At 46.3% G+C, this 13,396-nt stretch overlaps 1 long non-coding RNA gene across 2 annotated transcripts; it reads right to left on the bottom strand.

Moving 5' to 3' along the window:
* Window positions 1-4,046: 4,046 nt before the first annotated feature.
* On the bottom strand, window positions 4,047-12,571 carry LOC108350530 (uncharacterized). 2 transcript variants are annotated; one of them, XR_001837385.3, is made up of 3 exons: window positions 10,946-12,571; window positions 5,441-5,623; window positions 4,047-5,364 (listed from the first exon to the last, which is right to left on the bottom strand). It is a non-coding gene; the product is annotated as an uncharacterized LOC108350530 (long non-coding RNA). The 2 variants fall into 2 exon arrangements; XR_001837386.3 differs by having other exon boundaries at window positions 4,047-5,347; window positions 10,946-12,538.
* Window positions 12,572-13,396: the final 825 nt, after the last annotated feature.

Genomic DNA, 13,396 nt, shown 5'->3' with positions numbered 1-13,396 from the left:
CTGGGTCCTCTGTAAGAAACCAACAAGTCCTCTTTACCACTGAGCAAACTTTCTATCCCCCCTTAGGGTGTCTTTAAGGGTCTTAATGTCCTGTCTGAATCTGCAGATTAGAAGGTTGTACGAAAGGTCACAGATACTGGTAATCCTACTGTATTTACAACGGAACCTGGGCGGGCAGGGAGGCTAAACACGGTTAAGAGTTTCTCAAAGTAATGAGTCATTTACTTTTACTGCGGGTCATAGGTTTCTTGCTGGCTGCCGAATTTCATTTGCTGTGCCCTGGATCAGGGAGGGCAGATTAGTGCTAGAACTGTCCTGCCCACCGTCAGCCAGCAGAGGATGGGGTCACCACCGATTGCGATTGCTGCTCCCTCCAGCCCTTGGGGTGTAGGAAACACCCCTGAATACAAACTGAAGACCAGCGCGGAGAAGACCGAGGTTTCACCATCCGCCCGATTGAGTGACTGTTCATCCACGCGCTTCAGAACTTTAAACTGGGGTTGTTTTCTGTCCTGAGAGTTTTCCATGCTCCCCTGCTGCTTCGTCTGAGCTCTCTCTCAGCTGAAGACGGGGGCTTTAAGTAGTTTTTCCCAGAGAGTTGATTCTTTTGGAGAATCCACTCAATCATCTCCCTCCTCATTCACATACTCTGATAGGGAGACTTTGTGGGGGCGTGGCCACGAGTCATTTATCTCCTCACCTCTCTGTGTCAGTCAGTGGTGGCTACTGTAGTAACAGAGTACGGTCTTATACTCAGTGTATTACTAGTTTACTCCCCAGGGCCTCACTGTCCCCTTATTCATGAGGAACCATGTCCTGTCACTCCCCTCTGGCTCAAGGCCTCAGGCTTCTCTCTGACTCTGCCTTGGCCTTTTGCTGTCCCCTCTGGCCTACCCGACAAGTAACGGTTTGCACAGTCACACTTGACAGGAGGTCGGCTTCTATCACACACTGTGAAACTAGGGGCATGACCATCATTCAGAAGTGACCTGATGGCCAAGAATCTAGAAGTCATGCTGGGGAGAAGGCAACCTGGCTACAGCAGATAAGAAGACCTGAATTAGAATCCCCGGAAGCAGTCGAAAGCCAGGTGGGAGCACCACACCTCCATCTTCCCACTGCTTCTGTGACAAAATGAAAAGGGAAGACACCAGAATCCCTGGAAGCTCTTGAATCAAATAGCCTGACAACACATGCATGCGCGTGCACACATACACTAACACATATCACACACACACACACACACCACATTTATATACATATAGACAGACACAGATCACATATACACACATACACAAACATACACATATCACACACAAACACAAACATACCACACAGACACACAGGCAAACAGATACATACCCACACATGTACATGCACAGATATGTGCACATGCACATTTAACATAGACATTTACACACATACACACCATACATACAGAGAAACACATAGACAGACACATACATACCATATATATACAGAGAGACACATGCCCATGCATACACACAGATAAATAAACACATATACACCATATACACATGCATGCACAGACACACCACACACAGATATACACAGATAAACAAATATACACACCATATACATGCACATATACACAGATAAATGAACACATACATGCTATATACACATACAGACACCCACAAACATACAACAGATAAACAGACACATACACACAGGCAGACACACACACATACAACAGATAGAAACATACATACCACACACACACACACACACACACACACACACACACACACATACACACAAAGACACGGAAACAAACACACACAAATAAATAAATAAATGTAATATCAACTTAAAAGTGATCATATTTCCTTGTACAGTTCCAAATCTCTGTGTACTGAGAGTTCTAGGGAACTTCTGGGGTGTGGCCATGTTCCTAACTTCTTTTAGCTCACAATCTGCTAACCGAGAAGAACATTATTTTAAACCCACCCAGGAGTGTTTCATGTGTGCTCTGCAAGATACATTTGCATTGTGTCCTTAACACACATGCTATAAATGAATCATACCACCCTCTTACTTCAGGTGCTCAGGACTGTATCTTAGGGATGTCGACATTTTGATCAGTACCATCCCTGCTTCTGACAACTGTATGAACACCCCAATGTGTGTTTATACATTTTTCCTTGTTGGCATGTGTTTGAACTTTTCTGATCTCTCATTATAATATACAGAGCACTGACCCTGTTCACCACACATCCTTTCGGATATATCTTTGAGAAAGTCTGGAAGCTCTTGATGCTACAGTACATGCCTTTACTTTATTTTTGTTCATGCGTGTGAGTGTGTGTGTGTGTGTGTGTGTGTGTGTGTGTGTGTGTCCATGTGTGTTAGATACAATGCATGAATCCATGGGTGAAGAGGAAAACCTGTTGTATCTTTTCTCAGAAACACTGTTGCCTTTGGTTGGTATGCTTGCTTGCTTGTTCGTTGAGCCAGGGTTTCTCATCCGCCTAGAGGTTTCCAAGCATTCTCTGCTGGATGGCCAGTGGTCCTCTTGTCTATGCCTCTGCCGTCTTGGGATTATGGTATGCATCCCCACACTCAGTTTTGTTTATTGGCTCCTGTGAATAAACTCAGGTCCTCATGTTCTCAAGGTGAGTAGTTCACTGGCCAAGTGGACTCATCTTAAATGGCCTCAAATGCTGTGAAATTTCCTGTGGCCCATGTGTGCCACCAACTCTGCTCCAGTAGCAGCACAGGCTGTAAAACTCAGACGATGGCAGCTTTCATTTACATGGCTTGCACTCTTCTTCCCTTGTGCTCCCCCCCATCTCTCTCCCCCCCTTGTTTCTCCAGGCAAGGCTCTCAGTGGGACCCAGAGCTCAGTCATATAACTACCCTCCTGTACTAATCATCCTTTGTCTCTGCCTCCTGAATCTGTGACCGCAGGGAGGCTGCCATGTGCACCCAGCATTTATGTGGGTTCTGAACCCTGATTTTTGGCTTGTTGGCCAAGAGATTTAACCACTGGGTCATCTCTTCAGCCCTCACTTGCATGGCTCTGATGAATGCCTTCTACGACCTACGGATAACCTTAAATGGTTTTGAAGTATTAAAGAATCTGTCTAGAAGTTGGCTTCTAGAATAAATATGGCGGGCACATTTTAAAAGATCTCCATCCATCACACAACTTGATGCAAAGCCCAGACCTACCCTGGAACGTACCCACTTCTCGTTCTCCATGGTCACGAAGATCAAGACTCAGGTTGTGCCGCCATGACAGACTCCTTCAGATCTTTCAGGATCACTCACCAGTTTACTTTCAAGGGCAAGACTGGGAAATCTCTCACTCTGGAACCTTCCACCCGTCATAGACTTGTTCATGAATTGAGTGAATACCATGTGAGCTGAAAGAGCAAGGCCAACAAAAGGAACGGCGATGACAACCCCCTGGACTCACGTGGAGCATACGCTTGTCTGGTTTGCATGTTCTCCATTTCTTTTTAATAATAAAAACCAGGGGTTTTGCATTTATTTACTTATTTGTGGGGACATACGTGTGCCACGGCACATATGTGGAAGTAATGGACAGCTCGTTGGCTTGCTTGCACTCTTTTTCTTCTTCCCTTGTGTTCTCCTCTCTCTCTCTCTCTCTCTCTCTCTCTCTCTCTCTCTCTCTCTCTCTCCTTTCCTTCTACCATGAGTCCGGGGGATCAGCTTGGGCAGCAGGTTCCTTCACAGGCTGAGCCGTCTCCCCCGATGGTGACTTTAATTCTTTATGGAATTAGCCACCACACACGTTAGACTCTTCTATGCTCTCCTGGATTCTTCCCAGGGACCTTGGACTTTCCCTTCCGTCCCCTCTTGGGTGTCTCTCTCTCAGTTTCTCTCTCCTCTCTTTAGCACTGCCCCCCCTCCTAGATCCCTCTGTTTTTTGTTTGGGTTTCTATTCACTTATTCAAGGCCTCGGGGATAAATTCCTTTGGACCACCACTCACAAGCCGCAGAAAGAGCGAAAGGAGAGAGTTCCTGATGGACTCAAAGCAATAACCAGACAGCGCCCCTTGGGGGGTCAATGACTTCGCCAGCAGCCCTGGTTCCTTTTATTTAAACTGGACACATCTGCCCAGGGACCCGGCAAGCGGGACGTCTCTTTATCATTCAAACCTTGCACAAAGCTGTCGTGCACGGCGCAGGCCGGATTTGATTTAGAGCGGTGTCCCAGTTGCCCGAAGGAAGTCTAGGGAACCAGAGCTTCTATAATACACCCGGATTAGTCATTCGGCTAGCAGGTGAGTATTGGCTCTTGCAATTGTCCCTCGCTAAATAATCTAGATAGATATGAAAACAGTGAATTCAGCTGCCTGTGAATAGTATGGATATTTTTGCCTTTGTGCAGCACCAATCCCCAGCAATATTTTTTTTTGTATTAAATACCGTGAATCCACTTCACCTGTCAGTGCTATTCAAAACACGAAATGCTGTATGAATAGAGCGGATGTTCTGGGATCTTTCTGATGATTACTGTTGCTAGGAAAACCACTTCCTGATACCTTTGTGCTTGCTGTATGTGTCTCTCTTTGTGTACGGCTTATAGTGACAAGCAAATTCATAGCACGGTTTTTGGGGAGGAACTGCAAAAGTTTAGAGATGTTGAAAGAACACTGCTTAAAGTTGGAAAGGGGATGTCAGCTAAAATAATCGTGGGAAGCTACTGTTCCAAGGGGAGGGAGAGCGCTATCGCAGGGGCATCGGTGATCCTGTGTTTGCAGACGGCTGTACGGACTTCAAGCCTACTCCAGCCATCCCTTTCTGGGACCTCAGAACTGCATTATTCTTCTATGGTCCCCGAGGAAATTACCATCTTCTGCTCCTTGAGAATATTAAACCAATTATTGCTTCTAGCATGTCACTTTGGTTTAAACTTGTAACTCAGTTAGATTTATGGCAGGGGGCTAGGTGAGCTCTCTTGGGGATGCAGCTGGGGACTAAACCAGAACCAGGTAGCACAGGCTCGTCCCTTTGGGATAAGCTGGTCTTCCCCACTGGGTAGCAGAGTGGTGTTGAGTCAGGATCTCAGATCCAGAGGCATCCAGGATAAGTCCAAACAAATGTGGTTTGAGTGTTTTGAGTGTTTTGCTTCGAGGCTCTCCCCCAAGACAGGAAACGGGAAGCAGAAGTATCAAGTGGTATCTTAATTTCAAGGCTTGCAGTCCCTCCTGTGGGGTTCTCCTGGCAGACATGGTGGCTGAGGGACCTGGGATGGTATTCTGTCTCTTTGGGTCTCCATCCTGAGTGAGATGAGGATTTGTACCTCCTCCTGAAAGGTCAGTACAGGGCGCATGACAGTAACCCCTTACAGCATCTGGAGCAAAGGAAATGCTGTGTTAGAGGTGGGTAGGAAAGGGTCTTCCCCAACATGGAGTAGGTGCTACCTGTCATCCCCAATGGTCCTTACCTCAGGCCTCTCACGGCGTCCTCACAGGATTATGCTCTGGGTGTTGATGTTGATATTCTCAATAAGTAAGGGGCAAGGAGATGGCCCAGCCAGTGAAGTGCTTGTCTTTAGAGTCACAGAATTCAGGTTCCCTGCAGTCAGGAAGAGGAGCCAGGCAGGTCTCCGGGGCTTGACAGCCAGCTCCTGCCCAGTTAGCACATGCAGCCATGTGAACATGTCCATGGACAACCTTACACATAAACATACTCACACACAAGCAGACATATGCACGTAAAAGGCACACAGCCTAACACACATGTACACACACGTGTATAGATCCGTGTGGACATATAAACTATTTGCATGGGGTGCCCACATCTACAAACACACAACCATACGAACAGGCACAGAACATAATACCAGTGGTGCAATCACACACATTCATGCACATGCTCTACCCACATCTGTGTAATCGTATGAATGTGCACATCACGAACATGCTCACCACACATGTACATCCACATCATATGACCCTATGAATGTGCACATACACCCACACACATGCACTCACGAACACACGCAAAACAGGTTGAAGAGTCATGGGCATAGTTTTGCTTTTTAACCAACACTGAGAGGAGTAACTGTGATGATAATGGCCGCCCCTCGGTCACTATACAGAGGACTGCACAATCTCTGTACGCCAACACTCTCCTATAAGCACCTCTGTGCCTCTGTAGCCAAATAAGACCACAAAACTAAAACAGGAAACTGAGGCTCAAACCTCCAGGAGGCGCTGGCCTGAAGCCCCTTGTGCCTAGTCACTGGGCAGTAACTTTAGAGTGTGTTCAGTTTAAGAAACAGGGACAAAGGCTCCAGTCATTCCAGCCACAAGAACCCTGACACTCATCTGAAATTCTACCCTACATCTACCACAGACATTCATAGTCTGCCTCCATGAAAGGCTGAAGATAAATAGTGCCTGGAATTCCTCTAGGGAGCTGGGATATTAGCAAGTACCTTTGTGCGAGGGCCCCTTTGTCTGAAGATACCATGTGCATTGGGCTGTGGCTTTAGGGCATTAGAACATGTATGCGTCTACCCATCCGTCTTCTGCATGCTCTGTGCTCTTGGGTCCAGAGGTGGAACAACTCCTCCAATGGCCAGTCTTCACTAGCCCTATTCTAACAGGATATGGAACTTGACGCTGGGGCTTGGAGGGAGACCAGATGCAGCCTGGGCTGCAGGTGTCCTGTGATCACGGAGAGCAAAGATGCAGAATGAAGCAAGGGGTGAAGGGGAAGGAAAGAGAAGCCCCTTTCCCTTCTGCCTGGGGCGATAGCCACATCTCTTCTCCTTGGTCTGAAGTGGTTGGGTAGAAGGCACCGTGAGTCCAGCATCGAGTGGCCCATATAATGCCTTTTTTCCTATTTGTCCCACATTGGCATGTTCTCTGGAAAATCAAGGCCAGTCTATTCCAAGCTTCAGGTCCACACCACACATAGCTTAGACTCCTCACTCGGGACTGAGACAAACTCTGAGTAGTACCCAGTGAATCCTTCGGTTGGGGATACAGCTGGGGTATATGGGGACAGTGGCATCCCCAGGACAGAAGTGGGCCTTGATCATGGAGAGCCAGCTTATCTTATGTTTCTAATGAGCCTGCCTGAATGAAGGAGACCTTCCTCAAGTTCATTTACAATGACAAGAACAAGGGGTCCTGCATACTCCAGCAATGGCTCCTTTGTTTCCAATGACCCCTTTTTGAGTACTCCCGATATGCCTTTGCATATAGAAAATATATGCCCAGTGCATACAGGCACTATGCATTTTCTCTATACTGTCTCTTGTGTGGTAACCATTTTTGTGTGGTAAGCCTTTAAATATTAAATATATAAGTTAATATAGTTATATTCCAAACAGCTTTTCCTAAGGGAGTAATCAAGCAATTACATAATGACGTATATTACATAAGGATCAGTGTTGCAGCTAAGCTTACAACAGACAAACTGAAGAGGAAACAGGAGTACCAACGGAAGACGTATGCATACCTGTATTTATATGGAAGTGTGCATGTGTGCACACACATGATTGTACGCACATTTGCATATGCATGAATTATACATGGTTCATTAGAAGGGACTACTCCTGCCAGTGCACACTCATGGAACGCCGAGGCTGGAGTCTATGAGTTTCTTATGATCCTTCGTTTCAGATGGGGTAGCAAAGGGAGTTTAAGGGTCAACATATTGTTGGTCTACTCTGCAGACATCTTTAAGTTTTAAAAACAGTGACCACGCATTAGTTTTGCGATCGGCAACCCCCAACCTATCTATGCGTGTTGGAGGGAACAACCAGGAGCTCTGCCTACAAGCTGTACCATCATTACCTATCAGCACGTAATGACTACCTAGTGATCGAGAGCCATTCTCAGAAGGCAACGGTCCGCAGAGAAGGCACCAGACCTTTCATGTTGTTGAAAGCACATACCAGTAAAGACCCTCTAACATACAAAGATGCCTTTCTTCTGCTCTTTATTTTCTTTGTACAATACGTGGGTAGACATCAAGGAGCATGAAGTCTCAGATATATGTTTAGGAAGCTCTTGTGCTGAGCTCTCACTAACCCCTGAGGCATGGAGGCACAGTGGGGATGTCTGGATCACAGGGCTTAAGGCTGGGGTCAACCTTGAGTCCAGCACAAGCAAGTTTGACAATGTAGAGTTTGTGCTGTCGCCATGTGTTACCTCGAGTTTCTAATTTAGGAAATAGGACTCAATATACCTGTCATGAAACTGTCCCCAGCACCATGTTCATGTCATAGTCAATGGACCAGAGCGTATTCAAGCCATAGCCGATGGTTCATCTCTAATGACCTGTGCTACTGATGACTCTGCTGGACACAAGGGACCACAAAGAATAATAAACATCACCTCAGGCCTCAGGAGCTTAAAAACTGGACAGCAATGCTTTGTCCTGGAGTGTGTGTGCACGTGTGCGTGTGTGTGTGCGTGCGTGTGTTGTGTGTGTGTGTGTTGCCTATGTTCTCTCTGAGACACTCCACCATACCAGAACCAGTCCTAAGGCTGTGACAGAGAACTTTAACACTATCAAAACACCCAAAAGTCCACATAAGCTTCCATGCTTATAAGTGTGAAAATGTTTATATCCTCTCTCTCTCTCTCTCTCTCTCTCTCTCTCTCTCTCTCTCTCTCCCTCCCTCCCTCCATCTCCCTGATCTGACTAGAGATAAATGATAGCTCCTCAGATACAAAGTGACCCTGATGCATTTTCATCCTCAGAAGAAAAGTTGAGAAGCTATGGTTACTAGGGTTGGAGTGCTATGGTTTGCAGACGTGTGCTGGTGAGTTTTTGTCACCCTGAAACAAACTCGAGTCACCTGGGAAGAAGGAAACCCAGGGGATGAGTTACCTCCTTATATTGGCCTATGAGCTTGTCTTCAAGGCATGTTCTTGAGTAAGACTGATGGATCTGAAGATTATACGTGAAGAAGGGGTGAGGGAGAACATTGTGGGTGTTGCCCTCCCTGGACTGCTGGTCCTAGGTTGTGATAAAAGCAAATCAAGCAAGCTATAGGGAGCAAACCAATGAGCAGAACTTCTCCATAGCCTCTGTTTCAATTCCTGCCTCCAGGGTTTCTGCCCTGACTTCCCTCAGTGGTGGAGTGTTGTGTAGAAATTTAATGTAACCTAATTTAATATGATGTAAGCCAAGTAACACTTTTCCTCCTGTAGGTTGGTTTATGAGTGGTGTTTACAACAACAGAACAAGTGAGCTAAGTCCACAAGGAGACATTGTAGAGCTTGGAGCCTTCCTTATCCCGATCTCTTCTAGGGTTAAATATGTTCTTCTTTACTTAGTGTTAGCTCACATCTCTGCGGACAGTGTGCGGAGATAGGGGGCATCAAAATCGGAATTTATCTTTGTAAAGATGCCTAAGCCCTTAGGAGGTGAAACCATTCGCTTGCCAAATAAAGGGCGATCCAATTTCAGGACATGTGCTGTCACTCCAGGAGCTTTCAAAGCACATGGACGACAACAGAGAGAAGAATATAGTTTATTGATAGATAAGGAATTGATTGCTGTTATCCTCCACAAACACAAGCAAGCGTCCCAGAGGGTGGCGTGTGCGTTCTTTGAAAGATGGTTTGCAGACTCCATGTTTCTTCCATTTGGAAGGGACTCTGTGAGATTCTGGGGTAGTTTGAATGTGAACGACCCCTATAGGTTCAAAGATTTGAATGCTTGGTCACCAGGGAGTGGCACTATTAGGAGGCGTGACCTTGTTGGTGAAACTGTGTCACTGAGGGTGGCCTTTGGTGTTTCAAATGCACAATCCAAGCCCAGTGTGTCTCTCTTCCTACTGCCTGTGATCCAGATGTAGAACTCTCAGCTACCTCTCTAGCACCGTGTCTGCCTGCGTGCCGCCATGCTTTCTGCCAAGATGAGATGGAATTAACCTCTGAAAGCAAGCCCCAGTTAAATGCTTTCTTTTATAAGAGTTGCCCTGTGGTCATGGTGTCTCTTCACAGCAGTAGAACACCAAAACAGGCAGAGTCTCAAGATGTGTCATGGATTGAAGTTGACGAATGTGCCAAGTTCTCTCTCCCTTTAACTCCCTCTCCTACAAGTTATAGAGGGAAGTCACTTTCTGCCTCAGGCCTATGAGAGAGAGAGAGAGAGAGAGAGAGAGAGAGAGAGAGAGAGAGAGAGAGAGGAAGAGGAAGAGGAGGAGGAAGAAGAAGAAGAAGAAGAAGAAGAAGAAGAAGAAGAAGAAGAAGAAGAAGAAGAAGAAGAAGAAGAAGAAGAAGAAGAAGAAGTGCAGCCACAGGAGGATGGGGGATGGCCATTAAATCAAAGAGCAGAAGTTCCACCAGACACTGAGAAGTAGGTGGTATAGAAGATGGCCACCTGTCTCAAACACAGGGGCAGAGGACACTATCTGTCACAGGACACAACCTCTCCAAAAAAAAAAAAAAAGAACCATTCAACTTTGCACATAACCCCTGACCATATACTATGCTAAACCTGCAGAAGTGAGCCAGCGGCACAACAAGGGAGCCTGCAGTCCCCATCCCCTTAGAGCCTCACTAGCTTGTAGGGGTAAGGCTAAATCTGAAGGTGAAATGGCCAATTCACCTGGTTGGTTCACACTCCAAGTGCGGAAGAAATGCTATTTTGATAGTAGGAATTGATTTTGGTATCACTGTGTAACTGGCAGGTAGAGACAACCTCAGCCCATGGTTCCCTTCCCCATTCGTAGCCGAGTTTCTAAGCCTTGAGGCGTAGAGAATGAAAGTGAGGGTGGGAACTTTAGATCCACGCAGCCCATGATGACGGCCAACAGCCACGTGTGGTCGTCTGAGCAAATTAAAATGAGATGAAATAAAAAGGAAACACTTTGGCCCCATCAGTCGGCGATGCTGCTCAGTTGGTAGAGTGATTGCAAGTCAGGACATCCACGGCAGAACCTGGGAAGTTGGAGGAGGCTTTGAGTGCGCATGCTCACCTTTCCCGGAAGGCTCAGAGAAAATGGCTGACAGCACGAGAGAATTGCGGTGCTCTGGAGAGCACTGGCTGTGGCCGCGCGCTCTGCGCGTGGTAGCGCATTCGATCTAAGAAGCAAAGCAAACAATCAAAAACCATGGAAACAAATGTGACCGTTATCACCCTGCTAAAGACGAGCGTTGTGCGGCTCACGTGGGTGAGGAGACAGGATGACGGCCAACAGGATGTGGGAATCAAGAGAGGTAGCAGCCGAACTCAGGTCTGACTAAACCGAAGCCAGGTGCCCAAGGAAGCCCTCCACACATATTTTGTTTGAGAAATGTATCGGAAAGACTATATTCACGCTTAGAAGTCCTTAAAAATCCTTATTTTCTTCAAGAGAACATTACGCTTCCAGAGAGTTGTGCAACACAAGTTTCTGAGAAGACAATGATGTCAGTGTGTCTGTCTGATCCACTGCACTGGCCACGAAGTCTTTCAGGCCTCTACCCTCCTTGGCGGAGCCTGCCACCTCCACAAGATATCTGATCCGAACCACTCACTGGTCACTTGTCCTGCTCCAGTCTTGTTCACAGTGCTTGTCATCTCCTGTTGGTTTGTAAGACATTTCCCTGCCCAGCCAAGAGATGCTCTGAAACGCACATTTTAGTGGGTACAGGAATCCTGTTCAGTACTGCTATAGGAAGCATTTAATCTCCAGCTTCTAGAACCGTGGTTCTCAATCCGGAGGTTGGGATTCCTTGGGATTGAATGACCCTTTTACAGGGGTCTCCTAAGGCCATAGGAAAACAGAGATGTTACACTATGATTCATAGTAGAAGCAAAATTACAGCTGCAAATAGCAATGAAAAATAACTTTATAGTTGGTGGTCATCACCAACCATATATATATAAATAATAGTGTCCGCATCAAACATCCACTGAAAATGAAACATAAAGAAATTTATTTTCCAACAATTGCTTGGTATGTATATCATATTAATGCACAATAAAGATAGAAATACCTGTGTCCTAATCAGATGTGTATGCTTGTACTTACTGTCTGCGAGGACGTAGCCCAGAGATGTGCTATCCTGACACATACTGGGGAAGGACGGCGGGAATATTGAAAGTCTTCATTTCCCATAACGACATCATTGCTTATATGAGAGCAGCAAACGTCAGGATTGTAGATTTGAGCTGAGGTATCTCAGGCCGTGTCTGTGGTGTTGCACACTTACATGTTCAGGACCGAAGCAACAGTGAAGCCACATTCTTGTACTGAAGTGAGCAGGACCAGAAACACACGTGTTCTGCACTCTTGATTTTCAAGGAACTTTCGCTCCTTGCCCGCTCAGGAACCCTTTACTGCTATCAAACTTTCCCTGCCTGTCCCCCACAGCTGGATCGGCACCTCAGGGGGTCACAATCCACAGTGGGAAATGTTTTAGCAAAGGGAGAAGATAGAAAAGACTGTGATGGGGTTGGGGATTTAGCTCAGTGGTAGAGCGTTTGCCTAGGAAGCGCAAGGCCCTGGGTTCAGTCCCCAGCTCCCAAACCCCCCCCCAAAAAGACTGTGATATGTAGCCACCTTTTTCCAAAGTGTAAATACCACCCCTACCACCAGCTACAGACACATATGTACACTCACACATTCACATATGTACAGTCACACATTTACACAATTCTCTCTCTCTCTCTCTCTCTCTCTCTCTCTCTCTCTCACACACACACACACACACACACACACACAGTTTTAGGTCACTGTCCTCACAGGATGCAGATGTGGTAAGACAGCATGCCATTCACCCTTATAAGTTTCAGGAACTCCCCCAGTGCTTAGAACAGCTTCTCTCTCACAGTGGGAACAGAATAACGGTCACTCATGGGTGGCCAGAGTCCCTCACTAACTGGAAAGAGGACCCACATTAAGGCAGTGGGTAAGGTTTTCCACATTTTCCTGTTCTGCCTGCAATGTTCCCCCTCTGCCCCACTCCCCCAATGAAAGCCTGTGCACAACCCCAGAGACACAGTGCAGAATTTTTTAAAAGTGTTTTCCTTTGAAAAATCAATGTGTGGCTGTGTTTTAAACACACACATTTCTGCCAAGAGAAGTAATTTAATTGCATGGAGATAGAAAATTTAATTAATAGTGCAGTAATGTAACTATGTATAAATGTTCCGACTTCAAAAACAAGAGTGAGGAAGACCTGGGGTATCACAGATTGTCCGAGACTCGAGTGTGTTGTTTCCTTTACCTTGGACCCAGCGAAGGCATAGATCAAAGTCACTCAGTAAAATGATGGCACTTATCAACTCATACCAGACTAGTGCGAGCTTTCCGGCTTGCTATGAATCCAGATGTGCAGAGACCAACTCTCCTAGCCCGGAAGGGTCAAAAATATCCCTCAATCTTTAACTAAGATTCCATCTTCTTCACTTCCCTGTCCTACCCAAGGGTGTTTTTCAGAAG

Source organism: Rattus norvegicus, chromosome 3 (assembly GCF_036323735.1).
Source record: "Rattus norvegicus strain BN/NHsdMcwi chromosome 3, GRCr8, whole genome shotgun sequence".
NCBI classification, from domain to species: Eukaryota; Metazoa; Chordata; class Mammalia; order Rodentia; family Muridae; genus Rattus; species Rattus norvegicus.
This window is presented reverse-complemented; position numbering and strand designations above follow the sequence as displayed.